Here is a 12,731-nt window from a genome sequence, read left to right on the forward strand (position 1 = left end):
GAAGTCACGTACATAAGATTTATCGTGGAATAGGTGAAAGGCCGTTTAGTTGTATGATTGTAACGAAAATAAAATGATGTATGAAAATGCCTCAAATATCCTATTGATTAGTATATGGAATGTGAATGCATGATTTGGTATGAGATTGAACCGATAGGTCTGAGGAACTATGGCATGGTTCGGTATGGATGGAGTAACTAGCCTCGTTCCATTTTCTTTCCTCTTGTGATAATGTTATTAATGGATGGTAGTGCATTGCTTATGACTTACTGAGTTATATACTCACTCGGTGTTTCCTTGTCACCTATTCTAGGTTTCTTGGACTCGTCTCTTTTTGCGTGGTCGGGCCGTCATCGAAGTCATCACACCGGCTAGCAAGTTTTGGTACTTTCTTCTTAGTCGGCTTAGGAGAACATTTCGGCATGTATAGGCTATTGTGTTGTGTTTGAACTTTGGTATGTAAACTTTTAGCCATGCGAAAATGGCATAAATGTCGGTTGGGTTTGGTTTTATAACGCTAGGTCGTAAGCCTTGGTAATTCGACTTTTCTTTTTATGCCATATGTCATGGTTGATTATTTTGGTGTTAAAATTCATGATATGGCAATAGTGTAGTAGGGGGATGTTTGACAATGATTAGCCTTTGGCATGGCTAGTCATGATCATAATTTGTGATATGTATGATGAATTACTAGTTAGATCAAGGAGAAATCACGAAATGGGCATAGTTGCTTTCGTAACAGATGCTGGCAGCAGCAGTGACGTGAGATTGAAAAATCACTAAAAATATTAGGAGTGGAATTAATTGATGAATAAATTATGTAATCGAAGCTCGATGAGTCTATTTTCATATAGAAGTAACGAAATGATCATATGGACAGTATGTTAAGAGATATTCAGGTTCTCGTGAGACAGGGCCAGAACAGTTTCTGGATTCCCTGTTCCGACTTTGGAAATTCATTATAAATTAACCAGAGATAATTAGGAGTCATGCCATATATTTACAGATTCCTATCTGAGTCTAGTTTCTATAGAAACAAACGACATCAGTATTGAAGCTCTGTGGAGGGAGATATCCAATTCGTAATGTGCAAGGGTCAGTGTAGTCGATCCCTGTAACATGGGAGACTTTGACTAATAAACTGTACTAATTGGCCTGACCAAAAATTCTACAAAAAATTCTACCATATAGGTATATGAGTCTAGTTCCAGGGAAAATTTACGGAACTGGATTTCGAGTTTCAGAACTCAAGATATGATTCTTAAAGCGACTAGTACGCAGATTGACAGCTTGTCTGAGAAATGTCAATAAGTGGTTTGAAGTCTGTTAACACCTCGTGTTCGACTCCGGCGACGGTCTCGGGTTCGGGGTGTTACAAAGATTCCAAACCTTGAGGAGCTACGGGAACTGGCTGGGGAATAGGTGGGGTAGAAGTTGTGGAGTAGCCGGATTAGTTCAAAAAAGCTCAGTGAATCATCATCCATCATTTGGAAGAAGGTTTCCTTAGCCTCTCCTCATTGAGTACTCGATACGGGTCTCGACTCAGATTGTGCTACTCCATGAACGAAGCTCTGGCGCATTACTTTCAACATCATCAGCTACAATTTGATTGGGATCCATTTAGTATAAGAAAACACATTTTAAACTATCAAGAGATATCACACTATCACAGGTTATATATGACATGTATAGCTAGACTCTCACATACGCTACGTTAGTCCTAGAATCGACTAAATCGTAGCATTGATACCTATAAATGTAACACCCCTCACCCATATTCAATGCTAGAATAGGGTTACAGGGCATTACCGAAATTATTTCGCAAATAACCATACATTTCACACACATTTTCAAATTCCAAATAAACATCAGTGAAAATCATTCACATTTCCCTAATACGAGTCTACGAGGTCCAAATCATGCTTTAGGAGTGCTTTGAGACTAAACCGATAACTCAAAGAACTTTTAGAAAACTTAGAAAGTTTTTCAAAATACAGGGGACACACGCCCGTATGGCCCGGCCGTGTGTTTCACACAGCCAAAGACATGCTAGTGTCACAGCCCGTGGACATTCGAAAAGGGACACCGCTTCAAATCTCTATCTTTAGTTGTAGTATTCACACTCTGAACATTGGTACATTAGGAGACGATCAAGTTGTTGGTGTCGTTGCTGGGGAGGCAATGCTACTAAATTGATTTTAATTTTTACGTTCTAATAAAATAATTAGGAAATCAATAAATTATAGACACAAATTTTATTTTTATTTTTACTAACATCTTCTATTTTCTTTTTTGTTTTAGTATATGATTCATAGTTGGGGAGCACTTATAGAGCCAGCTACTGACACGGAGAGACTAATTCGCCAAAATCGTCGACAACAACAGCAGTAATAGTGGATGCCAAATCAACCACCTGCTGTAGGGAATTTACCACACTATAATCTGCTATTTGATGAGATTAACAAGAATAACCTATAGGACTTACCACCACTACCACCACAGTAGCTACCTAAAAATATACATATGGTGCGAAACTAAAGAACCCTAAGGGATTACGTGCTACCAAACCTAGATATGGTTCAAGGAAGCATCACAAGGCCCACCATCATGGCTAACAATTTTGAAATAAACTAAACATGATCCAGATGATCCAAAACAATTTGCAGTTTAGAGGCACAATGACGAAGGACCCAAATTAGCATTTAAAACGGTTCTTTCAGCTTTGTGATACATTTAAATGCAATGCGGTCACTGATGGCCCTATTCTTCTTTGACTGTTCCTTTTCTCCTTAATTGATAATTCCTTTTCTTGGTTAGATTCGTAGGCACCAAGATCTATCATGACATTGGATTAAATTGCAGGAAAATTTCTACAAAAGTTTTTCCCTATTACCAAGATGGTCCAATTGAGAAGAGAGATCGCAACGTTCAAATAATTAGAAGAAGAGAGCTTTCACGGAGCTTGGGAGCATTTTAAAAAGCTAATACAAAGATGCCCACATTATGGATTGCCCGAGTAGCTGAAGTTGCAAATGTTTTATAATGGGTTGGATGTGCATGCACGTTCAAGACTAGATGGAGCCGTAGGAGGAGCCTTAATGAACAGAATATATAAAAATACATATGAGTTGATAGAAAACATTGCGATCAATTCCTGCTAGTGGCAAACCGGACGCTATACATATTGCCAGAAATCATCTATGGTAAAAGTTGTCTAGGAGGATGATAGATACCAACAAATTGTGGATAGACTCAACCAAATAAAGTCCTCATCTAGTACATCATGTACATGTGGAGGAAACAAACCTCTTTTTCATTACATTAATAACTAACTGAGGATGTTAAGTATGTTAAGAATAGGGGTGGAAGCCCGTACTTGAACATTTATAATCCTGGTTGGAGAGATCACCCAAACATGAGATGTGGAAAAAATTAAGAATGAGGTAACAGTGCATAACCAATTAAAAATACTAATTATCAACCTTTTTATTTGTAGAAGCCTCAGTAAATGACCAACCCAAATGACCATATTGTATGTGGTCAACGCTTGGATCGAATCGAGGGAGAGATCCAGTCAATGAGGATTGAAGTAAAACAAGTACAGTTTGAGTCAACTAACACTATGGAAACATTGCCTAAGCTAGAAGATCAGATGAGCCAATTAATGACCATGATGGGAGACATCAAAAGAAAAATTGGCACTGGAATTCTAAGCAACACAGAAAATAATCCTCGAAGAGAGCTGAAAAAGCATGTGAAAGTAATCGCACTCCGTTCAGGTAAAGTACTAAGTAGCCTGGAAAAACCAGCTCATGAGGAGAAGAAAGAATATTTTGAGGATCTTTAAGAAAATCCACAAGAAACTGAGACAAAACTAGAACCAAAAGAGGAAGTTGAACCGGTAGTTGAACCGGAAGTCAAGCTAATTAAGGAGCCTACACTTACAAGGATACAATTCCCTTCACAGGTAGAAGAAAAACAAAGACGAGATTTAATTGAAACTTGCCTCTAATTGATTTAATTGAAAAATCTCCTAAATAGGCCAAATATTTTAAAAAAAAATTATGTCCAGACATAGGAAAATAAAAATAGAATAGTAAGTTAATGTAAGTGCCTCATGTAGTGCGATTATATACAAATAGATGCCTCCAAAACTAAAAGACCCAGGGAGTTTTACAATACCTATAGAGATAGGGGACATTCATATGTAATTTAGGAACCAATATTAATTTAATGCCCTTATCTATTTATGTAAAACTCATGTTAGGGGAGATTAAAAGTACTCAAATCACACTGCAATTAGTTGATAGGTCTTCAGTACAACTGAAAGGTGTAATTGAAGATGTGCTGGTTAAAGTGAGAAGCTTTATCATCTCGACTGATTTTATTATTCAAGATTTTGAAGATAATCGAGAAATACCCAGTCTGTTGGGAAGACGCTTCTAGCAACGTTAAGGTCAACCATTGATTAAGAAAAAAATGAGTTAACAATGAGGATCAATGGTGAGACAAAAAATTTTAAATGTGGTCACCAACAGAATAAGGCAAATAGTGAGAAATTAAGAAAACAATGCTTTGGAATATCTGTAAAAATCTCTAATTACCTTAAGCCATGGGAAGTGTTTTCTCTAATCAATGTAGATAGAAAAAAGTTTAAAGAATGAGACAAGTGAAGGAAGGTGGAGTAGCATTATGGATGCTAGACGAACATTGATATAAACAAAACAAGAAGAGCATCCATGGGCACACATTGAGCTGATGGATGAATTCGGCAGCAAAACTTGACATTCTTAATTGAATTTTAATTCTATGTATATTTGTCGTGTGTAAAATGGTGTGCTATTTTTGTGCAAGTATACACGTCGATTCAAGCAATAAAGAGGTAAGTGAGTATCGTCCCTACGAGGACCGGATTGAGGCACAAATTGGTCAAGTTAACTTAATAGGGCTAAGTTAATGCCATAGTAAAATGATTGAAGGAAATGTTATGGTAAAAACTAAGGTAAATATGCGATGATTGGTAAATAATTGGAATTGTGATGGTAAAGGTGATAACAAAAATGTAAATATGGAAACTATTATGTGAATAATATATAATGAAAAAAATTAATCAACTAAAAATTTTAAGGCGAAGATATTTCGACAGAGAATCAAGTATAGTGTCTGGGATATTTATGTGGAAGGTTGGGATTACTCAGAATCAACCTTACTAGCACTAATGTCGTGACAAAGTATTGATTAACTTACTGTGCATAAAAGTCCTAAAGTGCCCTGCTTCTTTCAAGGGCGAAACCTTAAGTCACTATCCCAGCTAATACAGGGTCCTATTAGAATAACCTGTATAATTCCTTCTTTATGACACAAGTATCATTTGAATATTGCTTATGCCATCCAATATTAGTTAAGTAATCTAACCTTAAATAATTGAATGGGCAGTAAAATAATTAGATTTATACCATAGAAACTTAAAATAGTTAAGTATCATCAAAATATCTCTAACTCAATAAGATTTAAATCATCGGATGGAAAATATAATTCTAAACCATCACTATTGTTTACAACCAAATAAGTTCACAAGAGCACTAAGGAAATAATAGAAGAACATCGAGAAAATAGCTTTCGCTGGTCCAGACTTCAGCAGCACAGCCTTGTGTTGATTGAGAGGATGACTTTCACTTCCACTTGAGATCTCTTACTCTTCTACTTCTCTTTGGGATGCCTTTTGAGGTTCCCTTTATCGCCCTTTTATAGATAGAGTTCAACCAATCAGTTTGTGTTAATCTTCTCATCTTTTGTAGGGTTATTTATCTAGTACAAGTTTAAATTTCAAACTAAAACAGCTGCGCGTGAAACATTTGACTCAGTCTTCCTGGCATTGCTGCGATACTCGTGCTGGCATATCATTTGCACTTTGCCCCAGTAAAACTTCACTCCTTTATGTACTAATGCAAATATTTTTCCTAGCTTGAAACCCTTTGATACTGCATATCTGTCTAAAAAACAATGTATATCTTAGTTTTCAACAATTTTCTCTGTCCTAAAGTTTGTTCGAATTGCTAAAATTTGTCTAGAAAAGGTAATGCAGAAACATCTTAAAAAACAAAATCTCCTAAATACTCATCCGCTTTCCTCTTCTGTTGTATAGAAAATATCTTCTAACCCACTTAGTTCATTTGCCACCTAACATCAATTATTTATTATTATTCCAAATTTTCTCTTTTTTTCTTGAATAGGTCAGGGAATTTAGCATGTCACAACATTTTTCTACCGTGACAATCACAATGGAGCATACACCGAATTGTTGAGGCATTACATGTAACACCCTTCATCCGTATTCATCGTTGGAATAGGGTTACTGAGCATTACACCGAACTCACAAGACAATTAAACATTCATTTAGCATACATTTTCTCAATTCAACCATTCGTCATTCAATCTCAATCAAATTGTCCCTAATATGAGCCTATGAGGCCCTAAACAAGCTTTGAGAGTGGTTCAGGACTAAACCAATAATTTATAAAACTTTTACAAAACTTAGAAAATTTTCCTCAAAACAGGGGACACACGCTCGTGTGCCCAAGCCGTATGTCTCACACGGCCACCAGACACACCCGTGTAGACATTCGAAATAAGAGCACATGGTCGTGTCCCAGCTCGTGTCCGACCCCGTGTAACTCTCTGACTTGGGTCACATGGCCAAAACACCTACCCGTGTGGCTAGCCCGTGTGCCCTAAAAATGGCCACACGTGCCCCTGTGCCAAGCTGTGTGCTAGGCCGTGCCAAACCTATAGGGTATACGAACTTATGCCATATGGCCAAGTCACACGCCCATATGTGAGGCCGGGTGGAGCATACTGACTTGTTTTCAAATTCAACACCAAGAGACATGTGATAGGCCGAATTAGGGCCTAAACAAAATAGTGGTTTTGAAACCACAATTCTAAAGTAGAAAAATTTATTTCAATTAATTTTTATAATTTATCGAGTAATTAGAATGCATGTGTTAGAATATCAATAGAAAATTTCATGAATTGCATGTCTAATTTGCCTATTAGGACTTAATTGCAAAAGGTGATAAACATGAGTTCTAGATGTTAAAGGATTTAATTAAAGAGCATAATTGAAGTAAAGGTCCTTAAATGGTAATTATACCATTAGGTTTTCATGGACAAAAATGGACATACATAGGTAGAAATAACCAAAGTTTTTAATGAAGGGTATTTTAGTCATTTGGTAATTAAAAGATTAAAAAAAAGGAAAAAGATGGCAAAATATGTCCATATTTTTCATTAGGACGAAATTTCAAGGGTTCTCCATAGCTAGGGTTTGTTTCAAGCTTCCAAGCTCCATAATCAAGAAAGACGTGGAATCAACCTTGATCGAGGAAAGGAAAAGATTGTGGACAAAATTGCAAAATTTCTTTATTTTGCACCGAGGTAAGTTTATATGTAAATAATGTATTGTTTTATTATGTTATAATATTTTATTTTGTGACATGTGAAATAAGTTTTAGTATTGTTCAATTAATGGACACTAACGGTGATTTGTGGTTGATGAATTGAGATTAAATGAGGAAATCTCGGTTGAACATTCAGAATGGAAAACGTGGTGCTAAGTGGATATACCACGATTTTACATGTAACGTGGTGCAAAGTGGATATACCATGATTACACATATTGATACACAGTTATAGTGAAATCAAGTTTTCTCGTGATTCGGGGAAAACTTGTCGGAAGCTCACCAACGGTATTCATTCTTGCTTTTGGTATTTGTAAACACATTTTGGACATATGACATGTATAGAAGGCTTGAGTATTTTGTTATAAATTTTAGTATTATTACTTTAAAAGTTGAATTCTAATGTTAGATATTTCATTCGTATTTTGTTATCGGTATGATCTAATGTTAGTTACATTATAAGTTTATGATATATGTGAATTCAATTTTTTTTAGAAAAAGATGAGTGATCAATTGACTGATTTAAATTTAGATAATCATTTTATGTCTTGATTTGCTATAATTATACGTACGTTGTTCTAGTAATACTCATATTCTGTTCTTGTATTGAACACGGGTATGGAGTGTTACATTTTAGTGGTATCAGAGCTGTGGTTTAGTCAGTTCTTGGACCAGTATAGTGAGTGGTAAAGTCTATCTATACATGCCATAAATAATTGTGATAGTGTGGTGACTTCCGACATTACTAAACTGTGTTTTGTTTTCTTTAGTAATGGATCTTGATCGAGCAGCGACTGATGATGCTAAAAGTAATGCGTCGGCTCCTGTGCAAGGGACTACACTTGTAGAAAGTAGACATGAGACATCGGGATAAGAAGACGAAGCTAGGAATGCTTTCCTTCAAATGATGAATGACTAGTATACTAATTTTATTAGAGCAAATCCTAATGTTCAACCTCCTCCTCCCCCACCTATACCACAACCTATCCCCGCAGCTCCGCAAAGTATTGATATTGTACGATTGAGAAGACTTTCGATAGATAAGCTTCGTAAATAAGGGGCTGAAGAACTTAGAGAAAACATTGATGATGATCCAGAAAAAGCAGAGTTCTGGCTTGAAAATATTATGCGTATATTTGATGAATTATCTTGCACACCTGAGGAGTGTTTAAAATGTGCAGTGTCATTACTGAAAGATTCAGCCTATCAGTGGTGGAAGACTCTGATATCCGTAGTTTCAAAGGAAAAAGTAACCTGGGATTTCTTCTTGGAAGAATTTTGGAAGAAATATATTAATCAGCGATTTATCGATCAGAAACAGAAGGAATTTCTTGAATTGAAACAAGGAAAGATGACGGTGGCAGAATATGAACGCGAGTTTGTTAGGCTCAATAAATATGCACAAGAATGTGTTTCTACCGAAGCAATGATGTGCAGAAGGTTTGAAGACAGACTTAATGAAAACATCAAGGTATTAGTGGGAATTCTAGAATTAAAAGAAATGGTGGTATTGGTTGACAGAGCTTGTAAAGCTGAGGAATTGAATAAAGAAAAGAGAAAAGCTGATATCGAGGCTTGGGGTCAAAGGAAAAGATCGATGAATAAGTCATTTCAGTCCCAATCAAAAAGACTCAAAGAAACAAATCCTCGAAAGACAATTTCAACAGGGTATTCTTATCGAGACAAGGAAAAATTGAATCTGGGTTCTAGAGCTCGAACTATTTCGATGTCAACTGTGGGAAATGTAAGACCAGATAGACCTGAGTGTCGACATTGTGGTAAATGACATCCCAAAGAATGTTGGGGAAAGATTTGAGCTTGTTTCAGATGTGGCTTCAAAGAACATTTTATCAAAGATTGTCCCGAGAAAATAGAAGAGGAGAAAGTTTTGAGTGTCAGGAAGAGTAATGTTGGTAGCAGAGGTAGATCGTCGCAAAATGTTGAAGGTGGGACTAGTAGCAAAGGCATGATAAAAGATTCAGCTACAAGGTCAAAAATAAGAACACCTGCCAAAACGTATGCTATACGAGCTCATGAGGAGGCATCATCCCCTGATGTGATCACTGGTACTTTCTTACTTTAGGATACTGATGTTATTGTATTAATTGACCCCAGGTCCACTAATTCTTATATTTGTGAAAATTTAGTACATAGTAAGAAATTGTGTGACAGCCCTAATTTGACCCCAGTCGAAAAGTGGTTTTGGGGCCACAAAATCGAGTCATAAAAATAATTAGATGTTATATTTTGTGCTTATTATATGTGAAAGTGCATGTGTGAAAATTTCATGCTTTGATTTTGTCATTTGTGAGTGAAATTATTAAATAGGACTTGTGTGAAATTTTTTTAAAATGTGATAGGTTAATTTTGTGGTGGCCAAATAATTTATGGTGTTAAATAGGTGGATTTGCATGTCAAATTTACCACTTTCATGAGTAGTGGCCGGCCATAATGATGGTGATAAATAAAATATGCTTTTTAAATTAGCATTATTAAATTTGATGGCTTTATTATCATAAAATAAAGATAAATAAAAGAACAAAAATGAGGTAAAGGAAAAAGCTTGTTCATCTTTGTTCTTCATAGCCGAAATTAGGAGAGGAAAAGAAACTCAAACTACATTCGGTCACTTTTGAGTTGGAATTAAGGTAAGAAATTCATGTTAGTTTTTGAAATTGTAGCATATTTTAACCAAGTTACTAAGTCCCTTACTTAGCCCATGTCAAAATTTTGAATTGGGTAGTGATTTGAGTATTCGGCTATGGAAGATTTTGAAGGGAATGGTTGTTGTTTTTATGTTTTAATGAATAATTGTGAATGGGTGATGTTTGAGATAGTTTAATGTACATATAAGTAGTTTAGATGATAGGAAAATCGGCTTGTGTATTTGTGAAATTGCCGAATGTGAACTTAGATAATATTTGAGTAATGTTTGTGTTTTAAAATGATAGAATGGAGTGGATGCTTTGAATGTGATATGCACAATTATAAGTTGGATTTAAGGTTTGTTAAATTGCCATTGTCATTGCCGAATGTTTGCTTAGTTAAGCTTGTTAATTTGTTCTTAATAATTCCGGTTAAATTTGCTCTTAATAATTCCGGTCAAATTTGTTCTTAATAATTTCGGTTAAATTTGCTCTTAATATTTCTAGTTAAATTTGCTCTTAATATTTCAGGTTAAAGCCCTTATTATTTCCGAATAAGTTACTTAATTAAAGAAAATTTTAAAGTACTTAGTTAATTGATACTAGGTTAATGTTGTGTATATAAATTAATATAAACTTTGCATATGTACTAAAGGTTGTAGATGAATTCAGCCTTGGGAGAAATTTTGGTATAAAATGCTTGAATGTTAACAGGTTATTGCTTTAATGACCGAATGTGTCAATGGCTAATGCATGGTCTAGTTGGTTAATATTTGTTAAAAGGGAAACGTAAATAAATACCTAATTGATGAGCTATATATATATTCGGCTATATGGTAAAGATATATATATATGAAAATATGATAAGCCTTATGAGTTTTGTGTTTGTGTATGTGAGCTAAGTATACAGTGAATATTCGACTATAAGCTAGGTTGATGGGACCTTAATAAATTAAATTTTGTTTGAATTAGCTCAAGAGCATAGAGAACCAAGGTTGGACAAGGGAAAAGAGAAAATAGTTGAATAGCCGATCCGAGACTGTTTGAAAATATTCAAGATAAGTTTTAAGTAGTTAAATATAAATAATATTCGATAATGACATGATAGATTATGAGAATTAAGTATTACTTGTCATATATGTATATGGCCAAATGGCAATTGTAATGGAAGTAAAATGTGAATGACTTTTATGATCAAATGATAATGTTAGATGAATATGAGTAAGATGTTATGTGTAAACTATCAAATGATAAATGTGAGTGATGAAATGAAATAAAAGTGAATAAAATGTAGGATGATATATTCGAATGATGCTTGAACCTAATTTGGTGTGATTGTGTTATATGAAACTTGTTAAATTGAATATCGTACAGTACTATTCGGGCCTTTGAGCCTAGCAGGCTATAATGTCGGTGATATACTATTCAGGTGTTTGAGCCTAGCAGGCTATAATGCCGGTGAGATACTATTCGGGCTTTTGAGCCTAGCAGGTTATAATGCCGGTGAGTTACTATTCGGGCCTTTGAGCCTAGTAGGCTATAATGCCGGTGTGATATATTCGGGCATTCGAGACTAGCAGGCTATAATACCGGTGAAATGATATCGGGCTTCGAGCCTAGCAGGTGAAATGCCAGTGAGTGAATTCAGGTTTAAAACCTAGTAGGCTGAATGCCAGTGATTTGATAAAAGTATAGAACTAAGATACCTCGTGTTAGAATGACAAATGAATACGTTCAATACGATAAGTTGGCAAGGTACGTATTATGTACTTATATGTGAGTATGATTTGAATTGAATCATAAGTGTATAATGTGATACATATGTGAATAAATGTTATATCTATATTTATAATCATGATATATATTCGGTCAATGTGTGAAATTATGTGAAAATATTCGATTTATTTATGCCATATGAATTCAGATTAAGTGATATTAGAATGCTAATTGTGCATTATGTGCTTATGTATATTCAGCCAAATGGTAAAATATCTAGAAAATGACCTCTTGAGAAATTGGATAATTGAGTTTATTTGTTGCATTGCCTAAAACTTACTAAGCTTATGAAAGCTTACTCCGTTTGTTATGTTTTTCTGTTTTATAGATTGTTGATTTCAGTCACCTGCTCGGGAGGGGATCGTCAGCAACTCGTCACACTATATATCTTTTTGGTATTACTATATTTTGGAGCTAGTATGGCATGTATAGAATAGACTTAAGTGAAATATATTTTGAGATGTTGTTGTATATAAGCCATGTGAATATGGCAACTTTTGAATGTTGGTATAAGTCTGAATTTCGATTTTTGATTGTGTTTGACTATGCATATAATTGCTAATGAAATTATGTAAACGTGAATGTACAAATGTAGTGTTTTGGGTTGGTAACTCTTCATAACCCTCTCCGGCAACGGTTTCGGGTTATAGGGGTGTTACATTTTATTGGTATCAGAGCTACAGTTTAGTCGATTCTAGGACTAACGTAGCATGTGCGAGTCTAGCTATACATGCCATAAAGTGTTAATATGATAGTGTGATGATTTCTGACAATTGAAATATGTTTTTCTTTTAGTAATGAATTCCGATCCTGGTCGAGTAGTAGCTGATGATGTAGATAGCGTAGCGCC

General features: G+C 35.2%; 1 non-coding gene across 1 annotated transcript; it reads right to left on the reverse strand.

Moving 5' to 3' along the window:
- Window positions 1–2,904: 2,904 nt before the first annotated feature.
- Window positions 2,905–3,010, reverse strand: LOC121230170 (small nucleolar RNA R71). The gene has a single exon (XR_005928121.1). It is a non-coding gene; the product is annotated as a small nucleolar RNA R71 (small nucleolar RNA).
- Window positions 3,011–12,731: the final 9,721 nt, after the last annotated feature.

Source organism: Gossypium hirsutum, chromosome A05, assembly GCF_007990345.1.
Source record: "Gossypium hirsutum isolate 1008001.06 chromosome A05, Gossypium_hirsutum_v2.1, whole genome shotgun sequence".
Taxonomy (NCBI): Eukaryota; Viridiplantae; Streptophyta; class Magnoliopsida; order Malvales; family Malvaceae; genus Gossypium; species Gossypium hirsutum.